The 14,325-nt window shown below is 41.0% G+C and overlaps 1 protein-coding gene across 1 annotated transcript in view; it reads left to right on the top strand.

Moving 5' to 3' along the window:
• LOC119647843 overlaps window positions 1–14,325 on the top strand; it is a 66,379-nt gene that overhangs the window by 16,653 nt on the left and 35,401 nt on the right. The window contains exon 2 of the mRNA XM_038049100.1: window positions 4,596–4,637. The gene's annotated coding sequence lies outside the window, so the exon portion shown is untranslated. The remainder of the gene's footprint in view (window positions 1–4,595; window positions 4,638–14,325) is intronic.

Raw genomic sequence — 14,325 nt, 5'->3', positions numbered from 1 at the left:
TGTGGCGCCCTAATTTCCCCGCAACTCAGACGAAGATTGAAGTGTCCATAGCATCTCGGCATACGCCTGATTCAGAGCTCTTTTTTCAGTGATGATAATTCGCAAAAAAACCTTCGTTGACCTTTGTTGTTTACACATAATTCTAAATCATATTGCATATTGCGAAATGCAATCTTAATACTTGTTTCTGGCTAGCGGGTAACACTGTACGTGCGGATGCTTTGATGTCTAATTTTACAGGAAAACGGACAGTTGAAGCTGGGGCTTGGTTCGCGGTGTCATTTTTGCTGTGTTCTAGGAGACGGAGAGGAATAATTCTTTTTTCGCTTGAGCTCTTTCAAGAAGTTTTTGGAAACGGTTTCAAATTAATTTTGCGGATTTCTGACCGTTCAAGTAGCGAGGGAGTGCAGTTTTGTAGGGCAAATTTATAGGCGTTGAAAATTCTTTTTAGACGGTTCTTGTGATTTAGATGAGTTTTAAAAAAACTGTTTAAAGTCCCCCCCCCTCTTCCCAATATTTCTGGGCAGCAAAGAGCCAAGTAAGCTCGTGTCGACGAAACCCTTAGGTGGAACTTCAATATTTGCGGACTGACCTTCACGGTCAATTTCGCCAACTTTTTAGTTTTCTGGTATAGTTCTTCCTTCTTGGCCATCTCCCGCCACACAGGTCTTTTGGCCATCGTCAAATCCATTAAGTCGTTACAAAAAGCCTATAAAAAGTCGGAATTTGTGGGCGTTCCGACTTTAGAAGACATTCTCAAATTCGAAATGTCACTGTGTTAAATATGGAGCCTAATTGCCTAAACCTGCAGTTACCTTCCATTTCCTCAGCCTACCTAAGAATAGCATAGTGCTTCAACAACTAAATGCATTGCCTTTTACAACTTTTCTCAAAATTTTCTGAGAAAGGTACCCTTCATCATAACTGTTCTCCACCATGGTGACTTTTGCTTTTTAAGCACTTGTTTTCCGTCTTTTTTCATTTATAATATATACTCCACAAAGAAAATTCGATAGTGTCATTGTCAAGCTTGTCATTGTCAAGCTCTGATCTAACGTGCGCAGTTGCTTTTATCAGTTTCACTTTCTATTTATTTAAAATATTTTTTCAATTTTGGGTCCCTTGACCAGAGCTTATATCTCGGTGAAAGAGAAAGGATATCCTTCACCCACGTAATCAAAATACTTCAGTAGATACCTCCTATTTTATCGAGTGTAGGATATGACATCGATGGCTTTTAACTGTAATAGAACTACTTCAATTGCGTTACCATAACAATGACCCCTGGTTAAGTGATAAGCCTGCAATAGCAACACAAACATGATCTGACCTCGTGGTATGAAATAGAGAAACTGAGGTGCCACCATTTCGAGCATCGCACAGAAAACCACCAGGAAAGGGACAAAAACTTCACTAATCGCGAGATTAAACAGTATCGGTTAACAGAGTACAGCCTCAACGAGATCCACTATGCAATTCCTTTTCTCTGTCTGGATCTCAAAAATCACTTCCTTCTTCCACTCTTGTTTTTGTTCCAAACTCAATGCTTATTTGTGGAATTAAATGGGCAAAAGGGAATAAAAGCTTCCTGTTGCATTGTGAGGCCAATATTTCAATCGATCCCCTGAGATTCATCAATTCGTATAATATAATAGTTTAGCGTGAAATTTATATCTAAGGTTGCCCTAAATTCTTACGTGAGACATAGAGCTTAAGTTCTTCTCACGAATTTTCGAGAACCCTGCCCTCTTCCTCCACTGTTCTGCACCATGTACCTCTAGAATGATCCACTAGACCGACATCTTGCGATGCATGGCATAACCCTCAATAAAGCTGCCGCTCAATCTTAATGCATTGACACTCCTGTCTTGTGATCAACACATCCTGGCATATCTGACGCACACGCTAGATAAGTTCTTCATTTATTATTGTTTCAGGCCAGAGTATTCCAATGACACAATACAAACGCCCTTTTGGAATATTTGGAGGGCTTTTCGATGACCTTAGGTCCGCCTAGTTTGTGAAACCATTAAGAACCTCTTGGGTTGTCAATATGATGGAGTAAAAGATAATATGTCATTTAATTGAGTGCAAATAAATAGTTATGTCAAAGTCTACAGTCGGCCTTTGTCAATGCACTATGCAATGTAATGGGTTGAATCCACTGCAACGGTGCGTGTCGTTCATAAGAATGTAAGAATGCTTGGAAATCCGCACAAGAATTCCGATTACAGAAGTGTTTGGATTTTTCACATAGCTGCGAGCTTGGAGTTTTTACGTTTATATGTAACGATAGCCAATCCGGGTATGAAAGTCTCGGCATTTACATGACACACTATTGCTTCCATGAAAACTAACCTATCATAGGTCAATCTCAGTGGTGTGTTAACGTCTACGCTGGAAGACATGTTGCAGTTGGATACACAGTAACCTTTAATTTATTTGACAGTTCAGAATTTGGTGGGACTGTCATTCTTTCATCTCCGCTTTTTTATTTTCCTTTACAAAGCAATGCGTCTGCTTCTTTAGGTATTGAATGCCAAAGCGAAAAATAGAAAAATTGCGTAATAAACCAAGACAATAAACAAAATTAACCCAAAAGGACCAAGGGGTTGAAAGAAGCCTGACTCATCTAAGAAAATCATTAGCTTTAATAGGGTTCTTTTTTTATTTAAATTCATTCTCCATTGCTTTCCTCGTAGGATGAGTACTTCCCCGAAATTTAGCCCACATCTAGATGAAAACTTATTTTTTTCACTTCATGGAAGAAACGGCTTTGTGGGGGAGGGTCTCCTATACTCATATGTAGTATTCAAAAAACGTTTTCCTTAGAACAGAGTCCAGAAATTTTCCCGTTTCTAAGGCAATACGGAATTCGTAGCAATCTTTTCAAAAAAAAAAGTAGATCCACTACAGGTACTGGCTCTAATCTATCAAAACAATTGATTGTGATTAAAACCCCATCAATTTTTCAGATTTATCCATTATAAACAACTGGCCTACTTCGTATATCAACAAAATGGCAGACTTTAGAAAACTAATTTCCAACGAGATGCAGACATGCCTTATCGAGCCAAGAGAAAACCAAAGCATATTCACCCCGAAATTCTCTCTGTGTTTTCCATATGAAGTATTGAGCACATAAATAATGACATTATCAATTACACGCAACATTAGGGCGGTAATAACGGCTGACAGGGCATTTTTATATCTATGTCTCCACGTGGGTCAATAGACTCGGCCGACCGACACCACGAAAGCTACAGCTCCGACGAGAACGACACCAACAAACAATGCCAAGAAAAGTAGAATAACCCCCTGGACTCCCCCCAGAAGCAGGCCACCATCCCCAGAAAATATGCGCGAAAGCTTCCCAACGTGTGGGTGTATTTATACATTGCGGTCTCGTCAGATTCTCTATGCCAACCTACACCACACATCGCCTCGGTTTCCATATGATACCGAGGCAACAATGTGAATCTCACTCTGTATTGAAATTCTCATATACTTGGCGCTGTTATGGAGCAACTTGGGGGGAACTTGAGTCGGTCATTCGTTGTTGAATTTCGGGCTGAATTGGCTACGACAGGTAAACAAATTTCTCTGGCCATTCATTCTCCCTCGCAGGTTAAATTTTTTTGTCTCTCAGTATCAGAGTATGGTGGAAAGACGTCGCAATACCTCTTCTATTTATCGAAATTTTTTCGTGATGAGGTTCAGTGACCTCCTTCTCATGTCTTATCATCAATTTATCGCTTTTTAGATAGATTACCGAATAATTTGATATTTTGAATTTGAATGTTGCGTTGTGGAAATAAGACGCAACGCATTTTGCTAATGACCCACAAAGATAGCAACAAGTACTGCTTTCTGAGCCCCATGCATTGGAAAGGGCCAATATGTTGAGCTCTCCCAATTACCATATTCACATCGACTACAGATACATCTATCAATAAGAAAAATATTGGTAATTCAATAATGCAATTCAAAGAGAATGACTGAAGGTCGTTTTCGCTGACTCCATCCTGATTTCAGATATGGTTTAAAAATAGATTGTAGATTTCTGGGACTGAGACGTATATAGAGTTGATGCGACGGAATATTTCGTGTGCGGAATGACGTATTATCAAGAAATGGAAGTTTTAGGAACGTGTTATTATTATGATTGACAAATTAGATTAAGAGTCCTAGCTTTAACCTTCAAACAATGACCAACAAAGATACAGATTATCCCGGCCTTGGATAGAAATTACTTATATTGATTCATTTTAATAATTGTGCTCTTGTGGTTCTTTTTCGCTTATATTTCTTCTGAATTCTGGCAACTGTAGTACCATAATTCATGGAAATAATACAGGATTAAAAAATGGTTGAGAGGATACTAAGAAAAGCAAGGTCGCGGGTCAAGGTAACCGCGGCTTACCATACAAAGAAAGCATGAATAATCTGTATCTACATCAAGTTTGAGCCTTCAAGAAAGAAAAAATCTTTTTATATCTTTCGCCTTCAGCTCTTATCTTCTTGGCTTTCATCAACAATAATTGCTAATTCGTATGCAGAAAAATTATCTTAGCATTTTTCTTTTTCATTTTCAGATAATTTTGGATGTACTTCCTGCGCTAAGAAAGCTGAAGCTGGTGAGTTATCAATGCAATCGGATAACATTTCTATTTTTAGATCCCACTTTTTGAGGGGTTGTTTCTATGCTTTCATAAAATAATAAACGTCAATGAAGGGAGTTGCCTAACTTTAACGAAGGCAATGATTCCTCCAAAATTGCTCTTTGAATATTCATGTTTTCCTTGAAGAAACATTTAACTGAATCGCCCAGCATTCAAAGCTATCTAAACTTTGTTACTTATCTAGTATTTTTGCTCTTGATTTGGAACACCTCTCTCAAATGAGACGGCTTTAATTGGTAATGTAAGCACATCAACATGCTAAATAGTCGATTTACATCAAGACGATGGGATTTGAGTTAACATGGAATAGAAACGTGGTTCGATTGCCACGCGCTTCTAATTATTTTGATGTAACCGCAACTGGTTTTGTAGTTATACATGAGAAAAATATGCTAAATATTCTCTAGTTTTGACAATAGATTCAAGGACTTGGACATATCTGGGAACATTCCTCATCGACTGTAACAAAATGTACGACAGCAACAGAAATGACTATATAGCTGAGTTGTATTTGAATTGTCGGAAGCTGGACCCTTCAGGTATAAAGGTTCTGTATTGTTTCAGATTTTTCGATTGGATAGGTTCTGAGAACTGGACCTGTTATACTTTTTGGAGCACACATTTTTTATCCCCACTCCCCTATGTTTCAGTCAGTATAAAAAATATCATCAGTTTCGAAAAGTACTAATTGATCCCTTTCAATTGATACCCGACACGACCATATTCTGTGAAAAACAGGTTCACCCCACTTACGGATATATGGGGCCTCCCGCCCCGCCTTAAACTCAACAGAAAATGGCGCTACTTGCTGTATGTAAAGGCATTCATAGACCACATGTTCTCACCAAATTTCGTGACAATTGGTTTAGCTATTTCCGAGTAAATTGGGTGTGACAGACAGACAGACATTGGATCGATTCTAATAAGGTTTTGTTTCACACAACACCCTAAAAAGACACGGTGCACTTCGTAGAAGAAAAAAAAGCTATTACTTGCTCGCCGACCTTCAAAAAATTCATAACAGTTATTCGATAGTCCTGCCTGCAACATGTATAAGAACTAATAACTTTTCGCTGATGGTAATATTCCACACAAAAAAACCGGACGTCCTGTTCATTGCAAATGTTATTACGTTGCTGTTCTTCGGAATAACAATATTAAGCGAAATTACGCAGTGATGAAGTTGAACTATGAGCGACCAGCTGGGAATATCGGGGGGGAATCCTCAAGAGGATAAGAAGGGGGAGGAGAAGGCAAAGGGGATGATGAACCTGATGAACTCAAACTTATCCTACGATACAGACTCTTCTGTTGTCAGTAAAATTGAAATGCCATTTATCGTTTTGGAAGTTAATGCTTCAGCTATGGTCCTTAAATATCCCTTCTATTATTTTTTTGTGATAAAATTTCAATGTTTACCATGACAATGTATTGGCAAATGTTTGCCTGCATTTCAGTAATCGTTCAGTCCTCCCTCGCCACGTGTTCATTTATCAGCTGCCAAACCGCTGCAATTACCGAGCTTTTATAGTAATCTCCAATGTTAAACTAATGAAGTATTCGAAACTGCAGATTCGCTGAACAAGAGATTTTCAGACGTATCGGTCAATAGTTCAGATTTTTTTCACGAGATAGCGGTGAAAGCAAAACGGTGGCTGATGTGCCAGTGTGCAGCTTTGACAGTTACATTCAGAACACAATACCTGTTTAAACGTATCATTGCGCGTTTTCCGCTCGCTATAATTGAACACTTCCGAAACAATCAAGAAGTCTTCACAGCCCGTGTTATTCTTGGTCAATCAGGGATAGAAAGCGTTTGGAAATCAGAGAACGATGGGGTATCAAAAGTTGTCATTTTGCGTCAAGACAACGTCTCAGACCACTCGATGACATTGGTGTAAAACGTCAGTTTCACTCCTGACCTAGAGGTGTTGACCACAGTTAGATACTAGACAGCTACCTCACTCCCCCTTGCCCCTCAAGGGGGGAAATCAGTGCGAGTACACACGATTTCAAATTGTTTTGCCCTTGAGCATGAGCGAGATGTACCGAAAACCCGATCAGCTGGGTTTGACATACCGCCCGGACTTGCCAATGTATTGGTGAGATTGGCAAGTTGTTGCTTATGTATAAGTGAATACGTGAAATAACTTTTTGCTTAATGGGTGAGCACGCCATAGTACCAGAATAGCAAAAGCTCACCGATCTCTCTCTTACCAATACGATTTGACGAAGATTATGCCTTTTCCTTGTTTAGCGTCTCTGATGTGTACAGATAAGCTTCTGCAAGCACATTTGCAAGTGGGGTCATTTTTGTAAGGGTACTGCCTATAGTATATCTACTGTGACTGTGGTATTGACAAACGTCAGTTTCGCTCTTGGCTGAGAGGTGTTATTTCATACGCCCAGCTTTCCGGACCTTAATTGCTTCTTTTGGGCGATGACGCACCCATTTTCACAGCAGGACTTTACCACGCACGAGAAAGTCAAACATTGTGTTCATGAGTAGATCGCCTTCAAGCAACAGCCCATCTTCTGAAAGGGTAATAGTAACTTGCGCGATGGTTGTGTAATGGAGTGCTTGTTGAGGGCAGGCTCCAGGTGACAGCTGAACTTGACCTCGAGCAGTGTTTTTTTGAGTATGAGCCTGGAGGCCGATTTTATTGTGTCAATGAACTTGGGCAGCCGACGTCTGTATCATGATACGTGAATCTGGTTCTTCTTGATGGGAGCTGCTGACGTCCCGAAATCTTCGGTCGCATAGCGGACACCAACATAGTTGGGAATATGCTGACCAAATTTGGATGTCTGTCATGGCACATGTCCAATATTTTTAGGGCACAATGCCATTACTCAAATATTCAGTTTGCAGGAGGATTGTACACCGTTGTGTGGGCTTGGTCGATGGTGATAGTTCCTGGGAAAACGGCAAACCATCTTGGGTAAACCTCATCTGCAATGATCTCAGATGAGAGATCTTTGATCGATATTGCTTTTGGTCAGCGGGTGAACCTGAGAATCACACTGGTAAAGCCGTACGATTTAGCCATTGGACCGACAATGTCAATGTGGAAAGCGTCCAGCCCACTCATTAAGTCTTTAGTATTGAAGACGAGGCGTATTTTTTTGGATCCATCCATTCATTGAACGGTCACTATTTGGGTGTGAAACAACGTGAATCATGTTGAAAAAGAGTTTTGTTTGGTCCCCAGGGATATATCAACGTGTCTTTTTAGCCTGCAGTACACAAAGCCACGACTGTCTAAGCGGAAGTTTTGTAATTGCGGTGAATTGAAGTCTAAGATCTCACGAGGCTCCTTTTCTTTAAGCTAGGCAGCAACGGGTTTCTGTGTAGTGAGAACGAAGCAAGTGTCCCTTGTTACATAATTCTTCCGTGCAATTTAGCGAATTTCAATCGTAAAGCCTCGAATCAGAAGCTTCGCTGTGAATTGCAAGAACTGCATTTTTTAATGAATATCAGTCAATTGTCATTGAGTCTTGAAGAAAGCTTAATCAATCAAAGTTCAGAGCTTGCAGTTTTATCCTTCCTTTGGTCCTTGCCTACAGTTAATGTAAATGTGTCTGGAGTGATGTTACATTTGGCAAATGGCGTAAAAAAAAATTTACCCTGCCTAAAAATCTTCTAAGTTGATCTAACCAAATCGGTTTCTTCTACTTAAAAATTGCTGATAATCACTCCTAAAATAGTCTTCAACTGTATTCGCCAAAGTGTCCAAAGTATTTTATAGTTGAGGGCTCAAAGGCACATATGTCAACATTATCATAATGTGAAAGTCAGAGTCGTTGGAAGACAATGCGCAGATGATTGCAATGTTCTTCTGAAGACCGTCGATGTTCGCAGAGCAAAACCGGAGTCTTCCGAGAGTGGTGTCAGTGTAATGCTGCGAAGAAGCCAACAAGACAGATAACAGTTGTCTTTAGCACATCCTCTGTTGCAGCAAACATTTGGTCATACGTTCTCATCGTGTCCAAAGCCGTTGAAACTGTAACCCTGCAATTATTAGGGGAAATCCTACAAGTACCCAACTAGGTATTTGTTGGAAATGGGGACATCGTTGAGGCGATGAGAATCTTCATTGGACCGACAAATCTCATTTCTTTTCATGTACAAGCTAAAAAGGTCTGACTCAGTGTCTCTTAGAAACTTGGCTAATATTTTGTGTAAGTTTCTGGTGTTAGGTTGCATGCTCACAGAGATACTGGTGGACCCGTCCTAATACTCCACCGTCCACCACTTTCGATGCCCGGAATGAGGCGGCAATGTCGATTCAGTCGAGATATTGGACCATTATAACCACAACTGATCGTGAGCAGAGATCGGTCGATCTGCCAATGATCTGGGCGCCTGGAAAATCAGCAAGTATACCAAAATCTATCTAATTTCTTACATCATCGAAACTATGACCCTCTGTAGCTCTGATGTAACGACTCCCTCTCCAACTTTCGCGAAAGTCATCTTGAGCAGATTTACTGTCCTTGGAAGATAGCTTTTACGAGGGGGGTCCGACAAGTCCTTAGCCTACAAAAGAAATTCGAAAATGTTTGAGAAGTGGCGATTTATTCCTCAACATAGTCTTTGTTCAATACACTTGACCCCGCGATGCTCCAGTTTCTTTAACCCGTCTGAAAAATATGTTTTCTCGAGGTCATCAAAATAAGGCCCGGTGGCGACGATGGCCTCCTTATTCAACTCAAAATTTCTGTCCAGCGAGTGACTTTTTAAAATTTGGAAACAAAAAGAAATCACGCGGAGCCAAATCTCGAAAACATGGTGGAAGGGGTAACAGTGCGTAGCCCAATTCGACCAATTTGGACGTGGCGGCGGCGAAGGGGTGAGCAGGGAGCGTTGTCATGGTAGAAGAGCATTTTCTTCGCCAAATGGGGCTTTTTTTCTGGAATTCGGCATATGACTTTTTTGACCTTCTACAGATTATCGATTCAAATCACACCTTGTGAATCCCAGAAAACGGTGGCCATCAATTTTCTGGCCGATAAGGCAGTCTTCGGTTTCTTCGGAGCACATTCGCCGGATGAAGTCCACTGTTTTTACTGTTCCTTGGCCTTTGGTGTACCAGTTGACCCATGTTTCGTCGACGGTTATGAAACGACGCCGAAACTCCTTCGGATTGCGCTTAAACAGCGTCAAATGCTACTCTGAAGTGGTTACATGGTTGTGTTTGTTGTCTGGAGTGAACAAAAGCGGTCTTTTGAGATGCCTACTGTCTCAGCTACCTCGCGCACCTTCAATCGGCGGGGTATGTTAATACGAGATCCTGGATTTTTGTCAGCTCATCCTCCATGGCAGCCGTTTTCGGTACACTAGGGCGTGACTCACCAAAAACCGACGAGCGGCGTTGCAACTCGTTAAACCAATTTTTTAAGGTCGTCTTCGCGGGAGCAGAGACATCGTACACAGAATCCAAGCGCGTTTTGATTTCGCTGCCACAACAATCCATATTGGATCAGGGCTTTGAAGTGGACAGTTACACATGGTTCGAAAGAGGAGCGGTCAATACAGGTTCCAAGTCGACAATTCAAAAGCTAGAAAATTGATACATACGCACCACAGTTGATGTTTAGTGGCAATGTGTTTCAGTCTCATCCCTCCCCCTTTGCCAAGAACTTTCCGGGAAGTTTGCACTGTTCCACGGTACCGTTTCGTATGGCTAGCAATTTATTTATTTAATTTAACGGACAACAAACAGCAAACTCCAATTACTTATTGTCTTCAGGAGGAGGAGAAAGCAAAAATCTTATCCTATGCTTAAAACTAATTAAAGTAGAGAAGTTAAAAGGGCCATGCTGTTGTGCGTTGTAATTTAGGCAAAGCCTAGGAATCGGAGAGAGAAAGTAGACTTCGAGCTCTGCGAACGGACGTCGAAAATATCTGCGTTACATGTGTTATAAGACGCAGGACGGCAGGTGATGTCGACAGTGTCGGAGCACTCCATCAGACTCGAGGAAAGTTTAAAAAATGTGCGTAGATACAGATAGGATCTGTTGTAGAAAGGAAAGGTGAAGAAAGCGGAGGCGGGAGGGGTAGTCCACACGAGAGAAGCTTTTCTTAAACAAGGGGGAACTGGTGAATTTATGTTGCATATTTTCAGGTGCAAGACAATCACAGTTATGGGAGGGTGACCAGATCATGGAGTAGTATTCGAGGGTATTCCTCACGAGGGAGTTGAAGAGAGCTAAGGAGGGTTGGATGGAGTCAAATTCAGAGGAGGAGCGAAGTATAAAGTCTGACAATTTTGCTGCTCGATTGGTGACTTTGAAGCATTGAATGTCAAAGCGGAGCTTATTGTCGAAAGTGACTACGAGGTCTTGAGTGGAATTTAAGCAGGATAAGGAATATCCGTGAAGAGAGTAGGAGAAAGAAGTGGGTGAGAATTTTAGGGAGTAGTACATAGAGTGACACTTTCTGACGTTTAGCACTTAACTATTAGTCGAGCACCAACGAACCAGAGTGTCTAGGTTAGATTGATGGAAAACACAGTTCATAGGCAAGCGGATAACAGCATAAGGTTGTCTGAATGAAGGCAAGTAAGAAGGGGGGGGAGGTAATTAATAAAAAACAAAAATAACAAAGGGCCCAGAATAAATCCCTATGGGACGCCAGAGAAGAGGGTGAAGGAGTGGAAAGTACAGCCGTCAAAAGAGACGCGGCAGGATCGGTTGGAAAAGTAGCCATAAAACGAGTGGGAACACTTAGAAACGAAAGTTTGGATAGAGGTATCTTGTGATTTACAGTGTCGAAGGCTTTAGCGAAATCAGTGTAAATGGTATGTACTTCTTGCCGTTGGTTGGTTGGTAAAATCAAGCAGGTTGGAGGCAGTGGACCTACGCTTAACAAAGCCGTGTTGCTCCTTCACTATCTGGTGGCTAAAGTGGGCGGACAACCAGTCGCTGACATATCTTTCCAGGATTTTGGAACAGGAGTAGAGGAGGAAAATGGGAGGGCAACTCTCGGCAAGCCTACGATCGCCACTTTTTTTATGGGGACGATGAGCGCCTCTTTCCACAAGCCGGTGAAATGATTCTCTTTGATGCTTTTTTTGAAAATAAAAGATTGGGGAAGAGAGATGGACTTAACAGTTTTGAGCAAAAAGAGGTTTGGAAGCCCATCGTAGCAAGGTCCGACATTGGCATCAAGTTTGCTAATGAGGTATTGGACAAGGAGAGGGGAAAGAAGGAGAAGGGAAAAGATTCCGAGGAAGGAGGGGAACCTAGACTGAGGAAAAGTAGCGGCAGAATAAATCACAAGATAGTTGTTGGTGAATTTAATGGACGGAAGGGATAACTGGGTAGGACAGCGCGAGTTGCGAATGTAGGACCACAAAGGTTTGAGGTTTCCGCGTTTTAGTGAGCCTTCAACACTGGTCAAATATTCGTTTCTAGACTTACGTATTAGGGATTTGACTGAGGAACGTAGAGATTCGAAAAAAACTAAGTCAGTATTGGTTCTAGAAGACAGGAACTTCTCAGCAATGGAGCTGTCGCTCTTCTTGACGCATAACCGCCACTCCCACTTTCCAGTCAACGCGCCAACCGTATGTAGATAGGAAGAGTGCGATGACCCTTCACACTGACAACTTTGATTTGGCAGTTTTTATCCTTGGTGTAATTCATTTTGTCTCTACCAAATCGAAAGCCAAGAGGTCAAGCTGTGTGATTCGATAAGAGAGCAATCAGCAAGCCGTTTGAGGAAACATGTGACATTGTCCGGTGAATTCGTTCAACCAAGGCAGTATCAAAGGCGTCATCGGTAACGAGAAGAAAACCTACCGGTGACAGGATACAGCCCTGTCAGACTTCACTTTGAACTTCTATATTGTAATGTCCTTTCCAAGGATTATAGAATCCTTCGATCAATAAAAACACGACGTTAACCCCGCGCATTGCTCCACAGTGATTTGGAGGGTGTCAAGGTAATGATTGCAAGAGGATTATTTATTTTAGCTACTATCGTTGCAACGGCAAAAATCACGTAATTATCCCTTGAATTATCGCAATCAAGGCAAATAGCTTTCTTTCCAATTTCAATGATTATCCTGTTTTTCCATGATTCGCTTCAATCCCAAGAGTTTGACCTGGACATTTACTCGTTTAGCTTTCAGTCATTAGGGACGTTTTCTGTCGGTTGCCTGAAGAAAACTCGTCTAGCTCAAGGAAGCACGTTTTATCAGCTATGTAAGTTATGAATTTTCTGTAGCACCACAAAGCGCCGTTTTATCTATTTAGTTTTTCCCCATTATCAACATGGAATGAAGACTGAGCACTCATCTATTTTCTGCAAGGAAATATGCAAAACTTGAAGTCAAATAGTGGAAATATTCTACAGAGAATAACTTGGATTATCCCTAATTAGTTGCCCTCTCAAAGGAATTTAAATCAAAGCTGTTCCTGGAAGCTCAAGTCCTTCCACTCTTCTATCTATTTCCTAGATAAGATACCTCGAAATGGATATAATGATAATCATTAGTGCTGGCTTACGAGTAATATTACATTCCATGCTCAACAAAATGGAAAATTGAAATGAAGGAATTTCTAATGAACTGTGCGCAGTTTTGCCCCGGAAAGTTGAAGGTAATTTAATATGCATGAATGAATGATATGGAAAAATGGGATGATATTCAATTTAGCCGGGGGTAAAAGTTTTTACGTATTGAATGTCTTCTGTTTCATTAATTTATCCTGGAAAAATAAAACCCTCAAAACCGCAACTGAACATATTCCCAGCATCATATCAGATGTACACGCGCGAAACCTACTTACCATCGAGGAAACCAACCTTTATTATTCTTCTAATGAAAGTGGGAAACATTCCGACATGTCTTCGTGTCGCGTAGGCACAAACTTTGCAGGGTAATTACGCTATCAATTTCAATTTTCAATGCATTGAAAGAATTGACTTAAGTCACTTTCTCTAAGACTGGAATAGCCAACTTTCTCTTTTTCTAGGCAATAACGGCGCAAGATAATTGACACTTTTCAGATTTCCAGTCTTAATGATTGTGTTAATTTGCTGCTATCAAATATCGATTCGTCTATTCAGATTGGCTGCGGAATTGATTGGAATATTGACCATGCTCCGGGCAACAAATAGCTGAAACGCCACACCCAAAATTTCTGTTTTTCCTCTGCAATTTCATAAAGTGGAAGAATCTTTCCGTTAGATTTTTCCCTCCGTTATTCATTCATTGGCCCACCGAGATACTCCTCTTTCTGTTGATCATTTCACGATTGATCGAGGTGTTCATTTGGAAAAATCCAGAGTCATTTCGAATCAATTAGAGAGACCTCTCGGTCCACCATAGCGGCAAATAGGTCATCGTTTGGAGCGTCCATCGATCTGGAGAACTCGATTTTCAATGTCCGATCTGTAGTTATTGAACGGTTGATATTACACTTGGATTGGATTTTGGTACCTTTACAACGAAACTCGTTTGAGGGGGCACTCTCGAAACGCGAAAAACAAGTTCAAAGCAGAGATTTCGTTGTATGTTTGCCGTTGACCTATTCTGGACCTGTGCCAGTGGTGTTCATGGTTTTTAACTGGACGCAGGAAACTTACTACGATGAAATATCGGTGAAACTTAAGAAGCTATTTTCAGACTTCCCA

This window comes from Hermetia illucens, chromosome 2 (assembly GCF_905115235.1).
Source record: "Hermetia illucens chromosome 2, iHerIll2.2.curated.20191125, whole genome shotgun sequence".
Lineage (NCBI taxonomy): Eukaryota > Metazoa > Arthropoda > Insecta > Diptera > Stratiomyidae > Hermetia > Hermetia illucens.
Note: the sequence above shows the minus strand (reverse complement) of the source record. Positions and strands in the feature narration are given on the sequence as shown.